General features: G+C 40.6%; 1 protein-coding gene across 8 annotated transcripts in view; it reads left to right on the forward strand.

The window, feature by feature from the left end:
• FLRT1 (fibronectin leucine rich transmembrane protein 1) overlaps window positions 1-17,704 on the forward strand; it is a 330,213-nt gene that overhangs the window by 200,139 nt on the left and 112,370 nt on the right. For 7 of the 8 annotated variants that reach the window (XR_008845341.1, XR_008845340.1, XM_056527238.1 and 4 more), the window contains exon 2: window positions 10,145-10,786. The gene's annotated coding sequence lies outside the window, so the exon portion shown is untranslated. Of the gene's footprint in view, window positions 1-8,166; window positions 8,372-10,144; window positions 10,787-17,704 lie in introns of those variants that run through there. The other variant, XM_056527240.1, reaches the window with a different exon arrangement.

The following is a 17,704-nucleotide window of genomic DNA, read 5'->3' on the forward strand; positions in this document are numbered from 1 at the left end:
GATTTTTTTTTTTTAGGTCTGGACTACCAATGATTAACAATATTTTACATGACACTGCTTCCATCTTTTATAAAGTATGGTGACAGATCAGCTTTGCAGGATAGAGCTTTGTCATGGACAGACTTCGTCATTTTTCGATCGGATTGGGATCCAGACTGCTGGCCATGTTATTTAGTTGCCATGCCTTTCCTAAAGAAAAAAAGCTTTAACTTTCTTAGCTCTGTGACAAGAAGCATTCTGATCAAGAAAAATAATTCTGCATTTTTTGCCAGAGGTTGCACGCATAAGGGTCAATGTCTGTCTGTAAAGCCGCCTTCAGAATTCATTACCGCATTGCAATGGTGCTTTTGTGCACCACCTTTCTGTGTAAAAATGAAGTTAAAAAATATTATATATGAACTTCACTTGATCTATCCAAAAGTTAAGTGGCATAGAATAATAGGTTATGGAATATATTTCTAACATTTTCCATAAAGCAGTGGAAAGTTTTCAGAGCTGTACAAGTATCAGTCTAGGAAGTCTAGTATCTTTGTATTAAAACCATTTGGAAAATGTAACTTATAGTCTGAGTGCGGACATGAACACCTTTGCGTTCTTTTATGGCCAGTAAAAGCAAATAGCGCTTGACCTTAAAAGAACATCCGTCTTTCTCACATCAACCCCTTGGGCTAACCAGAGTCTCAGAGTACCAGTTTGCACTGAGCCTGCATCTTGTTTGGGCTCAGTCTCTCTACTTAGGTTTCTGGCAGTGGTGCCAAGTGCATTAGTGCTGGATGGCTATAAATTTGAAGGAGCCAGGGGCTCTGTAACTCAGCAAAGCCCATAGTGAGTTTGTTGGGAAAGCAACGTCTTTCCTCTCTTTCTTATCTTATTTACAGCTTTGTTTTTCTCTGAGTTGCCCTCTCTGGATCTAAGTAGGTAGGTGCAGGGAGATCGCCCCCCACCCATAAAACATCAGTAAAGCACAAGTTGTTACTCCCTTTTCTCTCTCTCCTTCCTGTGTCTCCAAATCAATATTAATTCATTATCTCTAACACTTGCCAGATATATTTATTCCCTTCTCCCCCCCTTCTTATGCACAAACACATACTGCTTCACTCCCAATCCATTAAGGCTCTTGATTTATGAGTCTCGTGTATGGTTAAGAAATAATATTATAGATGTATATTCTAGGCAAACAATAGCACACCATATCCTTAGTATGTACATACATATGTGTATATATATTAGCATAGTTGTCTTGAGTGAATGGTATCTGGAGGTCAGTATGAGTGGCAGTAAGTTATAAGACTGAAGGGTGAAAGAATCAGGTAATATATAGAGGTATAAATATAGGTGTAAGCACTTAGAGGGTCATAAAAGGTATACATTAAATATATAAATCTAGGTGCACTTAGACGGACAATATGTCAGATGTTTGCTGATGCAAGGCACTCATTGTGTCAAATGTAACAGGTTTGTCAATAGGATTCTTTTTTAATTAACGTAAAAAAGAAAAAAAAAAAACACTTGAAACTTCCAGACGGAGTGACAGACGGAGGTCTGACGGGAAGTGAGTTTTGGCTCACAGAAAACCAAGAAGGACTGAGGGGCAGAAATAACATCTAGAAATCTATGAGCTGTGAAACCACATAGAATCTTTCATCTTCAATAGGTGTACAAATAATGATGTGACCCGTCAACCATAGCCAAGTGGTCTACGATCATAGCAGGCCAAGCAAATTTTCAAAAGATTTCTCTAGATCGGAAAGTCCATGTACCTAGTGATTACTATGACAACCTCTCAAGTTCTGTCAACTCCTGCAACAGAATCATAACCAAACCTGAGATTAGAGGCCACAAGACGAAAACAGAGGTTCAGCTTTTTCATGTGTTAGCTCATGTTGGCGAATTGTTAGATTTGCAGGTTTCCGTTAAGACGTTAGAGCTTTGTGTATCAAGCCTTCAGGGAGATGCTTAGCAAGGGGAAGTTTGCATTTACCTCTTGGGGATGTACTCTGTTTTGTGTTGGTGATTCATGAAGACAGGCTGAAAGCAGGCAGCAGTGACACTGCAAATTAAACATGACACACGCATGTCACTGAGCTACTCCACACGTACATACTCTTATCTGAAACAGGCCTGGATCTTTGCTTACAGGAACCACTTAACCCCTGGGATGCAAGTACCCTGCTAGAGCAATATTTTGCCTTTTGCCTGCCAGAATTTTGGTCTAATAGAGGAGCAACACTGCTCAGATCCGGGCTGCTTTCCATGTGATGAGTGCAGGGAGGGGAAGGTTTATTTAGCCAGAAGAGAAGCAGAGTTCAGTTCTAAATATTTGATGTTTTAGGATCGTTAAGCATAATTAAATACACTGATGTTAATGCCGTCCACTCAGTGGAAATGACGGGCGATAACTGCTGCATTTTATGAGTCCTCTGGGAAAGACTCACAGACTTCCCCTCTACTTCTGTCTATAGAGCAGATGATAAGAGCGGCAAGAGACGTTTTTGCTAGCAGACAGACAGAAAGCCATAGAAAGCCATAAAATGATTAATCAATTGACCAGTACAACTGATCTCTTACAGATGTTACTGACTTCTGCTACACTAATAATTTTCCACGGAATCCGTGGCATTGTAGATAAATATTTGTGCATGTTTATTTACAGATGAGCGATCTGATGACGTTCATCTTGGAAGGCCAAATCTGCGTCCAGCTGCAGTAATACTGTATAATGATGGCTAAGCATCTTCACTCCAGGATGCTACTAACATAATGAGATTCAGAATATTACTCCAGACAGAATATTATACAGTTCCTAATATTCCATAGCACAGTAATCCACCACACAAAAAAGAGTAGTATCTGGAGTTGGTTGCTGATTATACACTCATTTACAGATTGGTTTCATAGGACCAAAATTATGTTCTCCAGGAACATTATTCATTATTTAGTGCCAGAGGTTCCTGGGCTTCGGTTCTGTTTCCCAATCTCAGATAACTATGTCAGATTTTTATAGATGTATACTTTAGAATTTATAAACATTGGTTGAACATGTTGCCTTTTTGATTGTATAACATTATCCTTATTGTATGTTACAATTACTGTTTCTATATGTATCAGGCCTTCAGTTTCTTATTGCATATAGTACCAGACTTCTATACGTTATTCAGTATACTATTGCTTAGTGGTTAGCATTGTTGCCGTGCAAAGTTGGGGCCCTGGGTTCAAATCTTAATCTTAACACTTAACCCTTGCACATTGCAGGGGTCGCGGGCATGGCATCCATGTGATGTGGAAAAGTCAAGTAAAATAATTTTTATGTGGGACATCCACCGACTTAATTGGCTATGCTATAAGCCAGGGGTCTTCAACTCCTGGCACGCGTGCCACTTATGGCACGCAGGGTGCATTTGAGTGACAATCATGGCACGCGAGTGCCGAACTTCAGGTAGTCCCGGGACACTGTCAGTTTAAGCGGCTGCTAAAAGATCCGGCCAGGGACGGAAGATGTATTCCTCCCTCTCCTTGCCCAGTTTTTACTGTGCTGCGCTGGGAACAACTTAAGATAGAAAGAGTTTTCTCTCTTTTCCTCCCTTGTCACCTTTCAGCTGCCGTGCTCGCTGTCTGTCAGCAGCATGGAGGGGGATCGCTCTGAGCTCTGTAACGGCTGCAGTGAGGTGTCTGAAAGAGGTCAGGGGTCACTGCTACAGACCAGTAGGTCGTCTGTATGTTTCTGTGGAATACACTTAGCTCAGCTCCTGGCTCTGACAGCAGCTTTCCTGCCCCAGAGACAGGCTCTGGTCTCTGTCAGTCTATAGATCCCCATAACTGTGTTATATACAGATTCACCCATAAGTGTTCATTCACAGCTCCCCCATAAGTGTGTCATTCACAGCTCCCCCATAAGTGTCATTCACAGCTCCCCCCATAAGTGTGCCATTTACAGCTCCCCCATAAGTGTCATTTACAGTTCCCCCATAAGCGTGTCTTTCACAGATCCCCCATAAATGTTTCATTCACAGATCCCCCTATAAGTGTGTTATCTAAAGAACCTCCATAACAGTGTGTGATTTGCATATCCCACAAAAGGTGTATCATCTTAATATTAGGGATCGACCGATATTGATTTTTTAGGGCCGATACCGATAATCTGTGAACTTTAAGGCCGATAGCAGATAACTTATACAGATATTCCGGTATAAGTTATCGGCTATTTCTACCCCCCCCCCCCCCCCTGGCCCCGCAGAAGCCGCTGCAGATCAATGATTTAAAGCGGGTGCTTTGAATCAGTGAACTGTAGCGGCTTTTGCGGGGCCAGAGACCGTCGCCGCCACCCGCTTCTCTCCCATTGCCTGTCCTGGGATCCTGAGTGCAACCGCCGCTGCCCCCCCTGCCTATCCTCTGGCCAGAGACTGCCGCTGCCCACTTCTCTCCCCCTGCCGGTCCTGAGTACAACCACGTCCGCTGCCCCATTGCCTCCCCCATCCCCGGTTTTATAATTACCTGTTCCCGGGGTCTGCGCTACTTCTGGCTCCGGCGGTGTCCTTAGCTGTTACTGTGCGCACTGACGTCGTGTTGAGGACGTCACTCGTCATTGCGCAGCGCACAGCAATAGCGCAGGACACCGCAGGAGCCAGAAGTAGCGCGGACCCTGGGAACAGATAATTATAAAACCGGGGAGACAATGGGGCAGCAGCGGTCTCTGGCCGGGGCAGGGGGGCGGTGCGGGTAATTATCGGCAAGGTAATTGCCGATACTGATAATGTCCAAAATCGTGGTGAATATCGGACAATAATATTGGCCAAACCGATAATCGGTCAATCCCTACTTAAGATCCCCCCCATAAGTGTGTCATCCACAGATCCCCCTATAACAGTGTATCATCTACATTTCCCTATAACAGTCATCTACAGATTATGCATGGCAGTGATTCTGGGGTCTGATTCTGGGGTTTATATTATGTGGGGTGGTGATACTGGGGTCTGTATTATGTAGAACATTGATACTGGGGACTGATTCTTGGGTTTGTTTTATGGTGGGGTCTGATTCTGGGGTCTGAATTAAAATGTGCTTATCCAAACAAATACTTTTGGCTGTTGTGGGCAATCCCCTCTCTTTGTCCTCACTGTAAGTTCCTTACAGCAGGGACAATATATTGGAAACATTCATAAAAAAAAAAAAAAAAACACCCTGTGACAAGCCACATCCCACAAACCCCACCCACAGTAAGCCACACCCATATTAAAGCCACACCCATATTTCTGGCACACCAAGTGACTTCAAAACATTTTTTGGGCACAGCACTACCAAAAGGTTGGCTATCCCTGCTATAAGCTATGCTACTTTGGTGTATCACCGGCCTTATTGTTCCTGAACTGTAGTGATTGTAACTCATACTATGTTTGCATCCCTGATCACCTGGAAAGCACAGTACATTCACTGGGCCAGGTACTAGAGCACCTAGCTTAGCGAATGTAAAGTATGTAGCCATGCACACAGTGTTTGCATATCTATTCACATACGCTTGTGCCTGGCAAGAGGGGTTGATTCAAAACTGCATTAACTCAAAACCACAATCCCAAAAGTTGTGTTATAACAGGGGTAAGTATAGCTGCATGGAAATTGTACTTTCTCCTGATGTATGCAGGTACTCTGTTCTTCAAAAAACATACGGATAAGTTCAGTGAGAACAAGGACCAATGTGAGACAGGATAGTCTCTGTACCGTGTTGCAGAAATTGTTTGTACTATATAAATGAGAATAAATCATTTATGATCATCTTCTGATGGACAGCCATAAGGAATTAACAGTTCATTTACCCATTACACAAATCCTTCCTGATTTTCATGGGTTGTTGTAAAGGATGCTGTACTCTTATGTGCACCAAAAAGCAAGAATAATATAATCAAACAACACAAATTTCATACCTGATCAAAAAGAACGGGGGACGCATAAGATCTGTCTCCAGTCAGTAACAAGCTTACATAATACCACACCTACTAGACAAATGTTACAAATATCACTTATTCTCCTTCATCATTGGTTCCAATCTTTATACAGGAACATTAAAATAGTAGTATTTAGAACTCAAGGGTGCACAAAAGTGATCCTAGTCAGTCTAGTACGATAAATGTGACGCCCACCTACATTGCCTGTTTAATTCTGTGACTCAAAATCTTTGCTTATTTAGAATTAACCCCTTAAGGACTCAGCCCATTTTGGCCTTAAGGACTCAGACAATTTAATTTTTACGTTTTCGTTTTTTCCTCTTCACCTTCTAAAAATCATAACTCTTTTATATTTTCATCCACAGACTAGTATGAGGGCTTATTTTTTGCGTGACCAGTTGTCCTTTGTAATGACATCACTCATTATATCATAAAATGTATGGTGCAACCAAAAAACACTATTTTTGTGGGGAAATTAAAACGAAAAACGCAATTTTGCTAATTTTGGAAGGTTTTGTTTTCACGCCGTACAACTTATGGTAAAAATGACGTGTGTTCTTTATTCTTAGGTTCAATACGATTAAAATAATACCCATTATTATATACTTTTATATTATTGTTGCGCTTAAAAAAAATCACAAACTTTTTAACCAAATTAGTACGTTTATAATCCCTTTATTTTGATGACCTCTAACTTTTTTATTTTTCCGTATAAGTGGCGGTATGGGGGCTCATTTTTTGCGCCATGATCTTTACTTTTTTTTGATACCACATTTGCATATAAAAAACTTTTAATACACTTTTTATATTTTTTTTAAAATAAAATGTATTAAAAAAGTAGGAATTTTTGACTTTTTTTTTTTTTTTTCGTTCACGCCGTTCACCGTACGGGATCATTAACATTTTATTTTAATAGTTCGGACATTTACGCACGCGGCGATACCAAATATGTCTATAAAAAATGTTTTTTACGCTTTTTGGGGGTAAAATAGGAAAAAACGGACGTTTTACTTTTTTATTGGGGGAGGGGATTTTTCACTTTTTTTTTACTTTTACATTTTTTTACATTTTTTTTTACACTTGAATAGTCCCCATAGGGGACTATTCATAGCAATACCATGATTGCTAATACTGATCTGTTCTATGTATAGGACATAGAACAGATCAGTATTATCGGTCATCTCCTGCTCTGGTCTGCTCGATCTCAGACCAGAGCAGGAGACGCCGGGAGCCGCACGGAGGAAGGAGAGGGGACCTCCGTGCGGCGTTATGAATGATCGGATCCCCGCAGCAGCGCTGCGGGCGATCCGATCGTTCATTTAAATCGCGAACTCCCGCAGATGCCGGGATCTGTATTGATCCCGGCACCTGAGGGGTTAATGGCGGACGCCCGCGAGATCGCGGGTGTCGGCCATTGCCGGCGGGTCCCTGGCTGCGATCAGCAGCCGGGATCAGCCGCGCATGACACGGGCATCGCTCCGATGCCCGCGGTTATGCTTAGGACGTAAATGTACGTCCTGGTGCGTTAAGTACCACCTCACCAGGACGTACATTTACGTCCTGCGTCCTTAAGGGGTTAAACTAATTCTAGTGATAAGCTGAACAAAAGTTACTTCTCGTGGATGGAAGAGAAATTTTTATAAATGGTCAAATATCCACTCCACCAAAAGCTTATCATTATTAATATTCAGAAGTTGTACCATTGTATATATTTGTCTGTCAGGTTCTGAATTCACTTATTTTCAAATATTCACTTATAAGAATAAGTCTTAAAATATGTTACTGCTTCATAGGCTATTGCTTCTTATGAAGAGTCTGCTGCAAAATATTAGTTCTAAAGTCCTCAATACATCAGCAGAATGTATAGAACATTTTTGGAAAACTGACTTCAAGGATGTGATGGCCCTAGTGATGCATAAGGGCCCAATATTGGTTATGGATCAGTTGTTTAATGTGGTAGCACATGGCCTTAGACTCACATATATAATTGAAGGTCAACAGTACTTTAATGATTATCTTCATGTTCTTCAGTTTCATGTTTTCTTTTTTCTTTCCTCATTTCGTAGGACCATTTTCAGGTTGTGCTAGCTCTCGCTCTCTATATATATATTCCTTCTGCTCCTTTCTTCCCCCTCCCTCTTTTTCTCCTCCTCCTGTTCTCTGTCTCTATCCTCCTCCCTTTCTCTATGCTTTTGCTCTAATGCATTTCATGAGCGTGCCCTGATATTCCATGCAATCTTTATTCATTCCCCTGAGAGGTTACCTTAGGGGGTCAAGCTACCAAACGCAGTCACTATTTTCATTGGGGTGCATAAACAGAGGGGGGGGGGCTGATTCAGGGAGGCGATTGGACCAAGAAAGAAAGCTAATTATCTACCGTATATGAAAATCTTCTCCTGTCTACAAGGGCTTCTACACTGCGATGTATAAGAGCGGTGAGAAAGATGCCTTTCTATATTTCCTTCCTCATATCTCTGCATTTCTTTCCATCTAAATTCATTTTACAGGAAATTATTTGGTTTGATGCCAGGCTTTAATATTCCTTAGGTACCTGTTCTTTTTTGAGTCCTTGTATTGATCTATATCACTGATTCTCTCAACTACTTCTGAAGCTCAATCTTTGAATGCCCCATAAACCATTCCTTATCATATACACCTTATACAGCCTTCCTTGTAGAGATATAGCATTCTAACATTTTGCCTGGTGTCGGATACAAGGTCATATACATATTTGTAGATTTAGAACTTGCCTTAGATCACAGTGTATATATGTGCATGTCTCCTGTTGAAGCATATCAGGCGTTATTTATTGTATCTGTGCATTATACTATTCTTTTAACATAACTCAGAATTCCTTACTAGTTAGTAGCTCCAGTTTGCACTACTATGGCCATATCGTGCTTCAGCTAGGGAGAGCAGAACACACTATTGCAGCTTTTCCCCCCCCCTATATCCTCTTATTCCACCCTCACCTGTAAATCTTTCCTATTACATATACTCTCTTTACTTATCACTGGATGATGGAAAGATCAACCCTACGCTGACCCATAATAGTGGGGTCTAATTGTTATTTAAAGGGACAAACTACACACTCTTGGCTTTGGTGTCTCCTCACGTCTGCTTCTGCCGCCTCTCACCTCATTAAGAAGCCTGCAAAGCTTAACAAGTATCAGAACCTATTTTGCTATCTTGCCTTTTCCCCACCTTCTGTTAACACATTAGGAGCTCATACACTTCCATTCCGGTTCATCTGACAATTGTACACATTATTACCAAGAAGTTTAATTAGCCTGAGACGTTACTTGAGTTCACAGCGCACTGACAGCACTGTCTGTTCTCACTTCTCTCTCCCTCCCTCTCTTCTCTATCATTCTCTCCTCTCATCAGCCTGTTTTTACATTGGGTATACGCCTCCAGGCTCTGTTATATCTGCCACATTTCTCAATTCATGGCTGGTGTGTGTGTGATGTTGTGTTCTGTTGTGAGAATGAAAAGGGCCAACTTACTAAAAATAACAAAACCACACACACACACACACACACACACACACGCACACTACCAAAGCACTCAAACATCTTTGTATTTGTATGATGGTATGTTTTGTGTGTCTTCTGCAAAGGTGTAGGAGTTTTATGATGTCCGCATGTGGTTCAGATGATCATTAGTGCTTGAAAATAGACCCTCCCCACTACCACCAAAAAAAATAAAAACTACAGTACAAAAATCAACAAATTGAAAAATATTATTCCTCAAGCCATTTCAGCAGCTGATACAACAGGGCTTTTTTATCTTCTCACCTGTGGATCAGCTGTTTTCTTGCCATAGGATACTGTTGGTATTTTGGAGGTTGAATACATCCTCATGTTAGGAAAAAGAGAACATTTGTGTGTTTCCATGTTTAGCATATGCATTCATTTGTCACAATACCTTCTTTATTAGCACAAATTATTTCTCCAATGTCAATGATTGCTAAGAGGTTTGGGTTGTGCCAGACACAACACAACAATTGTACGCAATATTTTACATGATAATATGATTTGGGGCATGGGCTTATTGATAAAGTAGATAATAATTAGCAGATTTAACAATACTACAGCACACTATCTCCTTCACTGTAAACATCTTATTATCACTTCAGCAAAGGTTATGTTATGCCAGATTGTTTCTGCCTTGTTAAACGGTATTTTTCTCCTTTAACTCCCATACAGGTTCGACAGGAAGCAGCAACATCACTGTATGGTTTTCCATAGGATTATAAAATGAAAATCTAAGTGGAGTGTACAGTCTTCCTTCTATGCTCTACCCGATAAAACCAACCATCAGTTTTTCCAGTTTCAAAAAAGTCAGATAAGTACTTCATATTGTCAAGTAGCGATATATTCAGAAGAAAGATTCCTCATGCTTTCTCTTCATCTGGAGAGAAAGATCAAACCACCACTACTTGTCTATGAATACATTCTAGTGAAGAGTCCCTAGGTTTCTACTGGTCACGCAACATTGCACTTATTCTATACATACAACCCTGCCCCCTCAGTCTGTGTCCTGCCATGAAGCAGAATCACCCACTGCTATAAGGAGAAGCAAAGGAGGGCTGAAAGAAAAGAAAATTATTTTTTTTCTGCTGAAAAGGGAAAAAAGGCAAGAGGAAGAAATGCATTATTTCAGTTTACTGACCCTGACGGTGGAATAAACCCTGTCGATTGCAGGGGAGAGACCTCCTGTGGATTGCACTTTTTATATTTAGCACCCTTTGTTGGATTTACAAATTGCAGGGATGTGAGCTGAAAAAAATGTACCGATTAAGACAGGTGAATAACGAAATACAGATGCCTTCCATTCTTCACTAAGAGGTACGTACATGATGGGGGATGACTGTATTGCATTTGGAATCAGATGGGACTGTACAATTATATAGATATTTTATCTTGATGTTTCCTGATGGAAAAGGTGTAAGTACATTATTTATATAAGGAAAAGAAGTAAAAAAAAGTCAAATGTTATGGTGTTCTATAATAATCTATTCTATATAATTTAGCCAATAGTTTAGTCAATTGTGGCATACAAAGGCTATATAAAGTACAATAACTGCATGGTACTGCAATGGCAAAACTAGCTCAAGCAAATTGAAAGAAAAAAATGCTGAATGAATACAAGTTTGAGCGAGTTATATAGCTACAGTATATTTTGTCTTTACATAGTTAAGTGCTAAGTTAAATTTGTGAATGTAATATACTGCCAATAAAAATTTAACTTTTTATATGTGCCAAATTATGTTAATATAAACAATTTAATTAGCAGGGGGGCTCAGTGGTAAGTAATGTTGCCTTTTATTGCAGTATTGTGTCCAAATCTGACCAAGTATACAAAAAAATCTGCATAGACTTTGCAATTTCCCCCTATGTTTGTGTGTTACATAATATTGATACCTAAATAGAAAAAAGGAACTACAGGTGAAACTCTAAAAATAAGAATACCCTGCAAAGTTAATTTATCTCAGTAATGCAACTTGAAAGGTGAAACTAATATATGAGAGAGACTTATTACATGCAAAGCAAGATAGTTCAAGCTGTGATTTATCATAATTGTGATGATTATGGCTTACAGCTCATGAAAAACCCAAAGCTCCCCCACCAATTGCTATGATTTGGGGAGCCATGTCATCTGCTGGTGTTGGTCTACTGTGCTTCAATAAGTCCAGGGTATACCAGGAGATTTCGGAGCACTTCATGCTGCCTTTCTTTTTAGGTTGCATTAATGAAATACAGTAAACTTTTTCACAATACCCACATTTTTCAAGTTTCACCTGTTTACTTGCACTCATCACACACCTGCTGCTGTCTTGGGGTCAGTGCTCGCTGAGTTGCACTGAATTGAGTTTGCAGCAACACCAAGACAGTGTCGGGGCAGCGAGTAGGGTAAGTATTAAATTTTTCCTGAGCAGAGTTACTTCAAAATACTCCTTTAATTTTATTGGCTTTCTGTGAAATTGATGTGTGTTCAGAGCTACATTAGGGACAGGTCCTTTAGTGTGTGATGACAATCTCTGAAAGCGCTATGGAGTACGTTTGACACTATATAAACAAAAGGAGATAAATATGGAAACATGGTCAAGCCAACATTTTTTTTATATGTTTAACAGAAACTTAATTTAGCTCTAGAGGGCACAGTTAGTATGCCAAGCTTTAGGCAATTCCTCCTTCGTGTAGTCACTATACACCAGGGAAGTGCAGACACAATAAACATTTCTTCTTTTGTCACTTTCAGTAATTGGGGCAGGACATTGCTCACATGCCGCTTTCTATAGATCAAATTACTGGGCAGGTAATAACTGGAGGTGACAAACAACAACCCTCTTTACATGCCGCTTCTAATACAACACTACAAAGAGATGCTTTCCCTCCTAATGTCATGTGTGCAGATGTGATTCCTCATGAACTGTCACATGAGAGTAGAAGTACATTAACACGGCAGTCAGAACTGATATCGTGTCCCTGACATTTGAGTATTAAATATGAGAGACTGGTGGAAAGAATCATAAAGTGAGGCAGTCACCTGGGAAAAAACAAACATGCTGGAAGGAAAGGGCTGGAAAACAAACCTGGAAGACTGTAATGGTCTCCTAACGTTGATCACATGAGAGCAACCGCACATAACATTAGTCATGTCTGGATACTGCATTTGTTTATTAATCCTTTGTTAATTGGTCCACATCTGTCAGTTATACCTGGGTTAAGAAATGGCTCTGTCCTGGGGCAAATTGTGTAGATCGATGCCAAAGGCGAGGATCTTAGACCATTCTGCCCTACTGAAGGCATCATGTATTGATATACAAGGGTTCTCATTTGTTAGAGAATGTTTCTGAAATTTGCTTACAATAAAATACAGCTTACTCTTAGGCTAGTTTTGCATGATTGTAACACAGGAACACTTCTGAGCCCATAATATGGCCAAATGTCCTGGCCTGACTGCGCTTCTACTGACATGAACTAACCACATCATAGGTCGGGCAGGCACACTCAGCTGTAACATAGATTCATGTGAAACAAACCTGTCTACAGAGTAGTGATCCCCAACTTACCCAACTTATCACCCACCAGGTGTTGGGAATTATGACTCCCAATGTGCACTAATTGTTAACAGAAGAGGTAATTTTGCAACTGTGGAAGAAGACTGCTATAGAGATATGTCAAATATACAGAATATAAACCAGGGTGCTATAAATTGTTGTCCTTTTCTTTCATCAAGCACATCCATAACCATATTTACACAAATATCCTATGTATTGGCCACTGGAGATATTTCAATAATACGGCTGGAGATATTTCAATAATACCTGGTACACAAATTACATATATGTCAAATTAAAAGATATGATAGTTAAATTAACCCTTACTTACACCCTTATATAAAAGATGGGTTTTTGTTTCAAGTCCCATGCAAGTTCATGGGACTTCCAGTACCTTACTCCACAAGCTCTGCTTTGCATCTCCTGGTGTATGTGTCAATCCAGCCTGCAAGCCACACCCCATCTCACAAAGAAATGCCCACATTTTAAGCCCCACCCCTTTTATTACCAACTCTTTTTGTGCATCAATCTGGCTTGCAAATCATGCCCAGTCCCACAAAGCCACGTCCCCTTCTATTTTCAGCCCACAATATCTTCATCACAAATCAGTCCCACCTGAGGACAGGATATGAGGATGGGACATAAAGACGGGATATAGGTCGGGATATGAGGACGGGATATAAGGCCGGTATATGAGGACGGGATAGGAGGTCGGGATAGGAGGACAGGAAATGAGGTAGGGATAATGGAAGGAGAGAGTGAAACCAGGAAGTGGTGTCCGCGCTGCTCTGTATATGGTGGAGTCGGTGGAAACTCTCAGTAGAGGAGAGTTTCCACCGACTCCACCATACACAGAGCAGCGCGGACACCACTTCCCGGTTTCACTCTCTCCTTCCAATATCCTGATTCTACGCCATTCTCATTGGCTTGGGATGCCGCAGCAGCTCTATTTACCTCACATGCATGTAAGTGTTGTGCCTGAAATAGCACAACCAATCCAGGTGAGCAAGTTTTTTTTGCTTGCGCACCTTCATGTAATACAGCCGATCACACACAAGGAAGCACCTTTGTCTTTTGTCTTTCTGCATTAGGAAATGAGGTTGGGACATGAGGACGGGATATGAGTTTGAGATATGAGGATGGGATATAAGGACGGTATATGAGGTCGGGATGTGAGGACGGGATATGAGGTTGAGATAGGAGGATGGGAAATGAGGTTGGGACATGAGGACGGGATATGAGGACAGGATATGAGGATGGGATATGAGGTTGAGATATGAGGACGGGATAGGAGGACGGGATAGGAGGTTGGGATAGGAGGTCAAGATAGGAGGTAGGGATAGGAGAACAGGATATGAGGAGGGGATAGGAGGTCAGGATATGAGGACAGGATATGAGGTTGAGATATGAGGACTGTATATGGAGTTGGCATATGACAATAATATATATGGGATATGAAGTCAAAAGCTTCCTCCTTTGTTGATTTTCCTCCCCAACAAGGATTAGGAAGGAAAAACCAGGCAACGCCGGGTACTCAGCTAGTTGTATATACTTGATTGCTTATATATGATTTTACTAGTGTGATCTTAATTTCTACATTCTCAGGTATGATATTTTTATGATGTACATTATGCACCTAAAAGGGGTCATGACTTGCAACTGTATATGAGAGCCAGGGCTCTAAACAGCAGATTGTGGGGGGCCCCAGCGCTCTAACCCCCTCAATCTAAAACGTATCCCCTATCCGAATGATTCTATGATACTTATCCTTTAAGTAAAATTGCTTTGCAGTAGCAGTCATTAAGTGTATACAAATGAAGCTTCTGCTACTTCTTTGGGAGGCATGCTGCTCTATTAACCTATTGCTCCATAAAAAAAAGTGCATACAGGATCAGGGATTTCTGAAAAAAAGCCTGACTCCTCACCACTCACCTGAGAGATGCTGTAGTACCTAGATATCATGTTGCCATGCTCTTATTGGTAGTAGCTTTATTTGCATGTGTGTGTTTATATGTGCAATTCTGTAGACATATTCACATATGAAGATAACATTAGCCTGGGGGGTGTGGTTTATCTGTACATAGGAAAGTTATTACTTCAGATATACCATCTAATGCTCCAGTCCCATGGAATTATGCTATACATGTTTCACCTTCATTTCCAGATTACGTATGTATGACCTTATAAAAGTCTGACTCTGTTTTTACTGAATCCTGCTCCGGTTTCCGTTTGCAATTTAGCCTAAGTAAATGAATCCTTCCATCCAGATTAGCCTTATGTACATTTAATTATACAACATCTTCAAGTGTCATTTTACAGCTGTGACTTTACATGAACTAAAGTTTTAATAAGATGTAGCTGTTGAATTGCGTATTGGCCGAAAGGAAAATTTGAATGTTACTGTCATGTATTACGTTTTCCATAAAAAAAAATTAAAAAAAGGGCTAAACTAGAGCATTAACTGCAGTGGGTGAGGTACCTTCAGGAAATAGTATGTCTATGCACTATATGTGCAGCCCATCAATTTCTATTTACACCATGTAGTACTTCACTTGTCATATGGTGGCACTGCAGGGCAATTCAACTAGCTCTGCCAGGTTTCCTTGTAGAATACAGCCAATCACTAAAGCTCCAAGTAGTGGCATACCCTGTGGTCTGCTTATTATACAGGGGTGTGGAAATTTAATAAAAAAACTACTTGTCCACAGGACTAAAAGAGAGCAAAATCTACTTGTCCCTCATGACGATCCACTTGTCAAGACCAATTTTCTCTTTTACACTCTAATTTTTTCCTCCTTGCCCTATAATAGCCATAACTACCTACTTTGATACCTTTTTATTTTTCAAGAACATATTCTCCAAACAGAAAAAAAAATACTAGATACTATAATACTAGATTGTATAGTTTGTCATGTTTTGCTCATTTAAAAAAAATTCTGAACTTTTTCGAATTTTTTTAATTGCCATTTTTTGACCCCTGTAGTTTATTTTTTTATATATTTTTTTTCCGCATACCAGGCTGTATGAGGGCTCATTTTATGCGCTATAATCAGTTTTTTGTATCGGTACCATTTTGGTATTGATCTGACTTTTTTATCGCTTTTTAACTTTTTTTTTCTGGGATATAATAAAAATTGCAATTCTGGGGTTTGGTAATTTTTTAACATTTCCACTATTTACCGTATGGGATACATAATGTTATATTTGAATAGTTCGTACAATTACCAACTAAATATGTTTATTTTTATTATGTTTACATGTTTTTATATAGGAAAAGGGGGTGATTTGAACTTTTAACATGGAAGGGGTTAAAGGGGTATTCCAGGATTTTTTTTTATTTGATTATGCTACAGGGGTTGTAAAGTTAGTGTAGTTCATAATATAGTGTCTGTACCTGTGTGTGATAGTTTTCTCACAATTCTTATGTGATTTTCACCCCACGATTTATTTATTTAACAGCATACAAAATTACTGTTGTCTCAGATTTTTCCCAGCTTGCAATGTGGCCGAGACCTGAGTCACTAGTCAGCTGATGACAGGGAGCCTGTCTGCTTCAATGGGTGGAGGGATCAATCTGCAACTAATGCACCAGCTGTAGACACCCTGATTGAAAACCACAGGTCTGCAGCTCATTTATGTTTCAATGGGTGGGGTGGCTGATGTGTGGGAGGGAGGAAAATGGAATAGTCAAAAAAAGAAAAGTCAAACAGGAAATACCAGTTCACAAAAAGCTAGCCACAGTGTTATGGTAATCTCACAACATAGCCATTTATCCCCAAGACAAGCACATATCCTTCCTAAGCATGTCCATTACTGTCTGCCAGGTACGTACTAAAAACACCTTATGGTGGATAACCCCTTTAATGTGTGTCTTTTAAACCTGTATTAAAAGTTGTTGTTTTTTTTTTGTTTTTTACACTTTACTTTTAGGAGGAGTTCTATTGAACTCCATTGATCTGTGTGCTCTGCGATCCATTGATAGAGCCTAGTCCAGCCAGGCTCTATCAATGACAGAGCCACGGACACCAGGGAAGCAGAGGTAAGCCCTCCCGCTATCGCTATAGTGGATCTCCCTGCGATCACGCTGCGGGGGGGGGGATCCACCCCACTAGCCCACCAGGAGCATTCACATGTCCCTTTAGATGCCACTGTCAGCTTTGACAGTGGTGATCTAAAGGGTTGATAGCCAGCCACGCTGAGAACAGCAGGGGGCTGCAGAGTACGGAGCGGGCACGAGTCTGGAGCCACAGACTGCTTAGCGCCGCCACGCTTGTCAGGTCCGGCCCTGCTTGCCCAAAGCAGGGCTAAGGGACGGAAAAATTCACCTGCCTGGCGCCCGAAACTGCATGTACCGGGCGTCGGGCGATAGGAATTCCACATCCCTGATTATAGGTAGACCCTTCTAGCAAAGAGCTATTTTCTAAAATGGAAAGATATTTGTATTGTGATGCTTCTTACTTGCCAAATATGCTTATGTGAGGGCAGTCTTATAGACTTAAATTTGCCATAAACTGCTGATCAGTGTTTATGTGGCTTCTGGGACGACAAAGAATAGAGCAACTATTTATTTAGCATTACTAAAAGGAATGAGAGTTGTAATAACTGCAGAGAGCAAAGAATGGAGGGCTGTCCTGTAATTTCTGATACAACAGGGATATAATATATGCACACACATCTGCAGCACCCTATCATCCCATAGTGC

This window comes from Hyla sarda, chromosome 6, assembly GCF_029499605.1.
Source record: "Hyla sarda isolate aHylSar1 chromosome 6, aHylSar1.hap1, whole genome shotgun sequence".
Lineage (NCBI taxonomy): Eukaryota > Metazoa > Chordata > Amphibia > Anura > Hylidae > Hyla > Hyla sarda.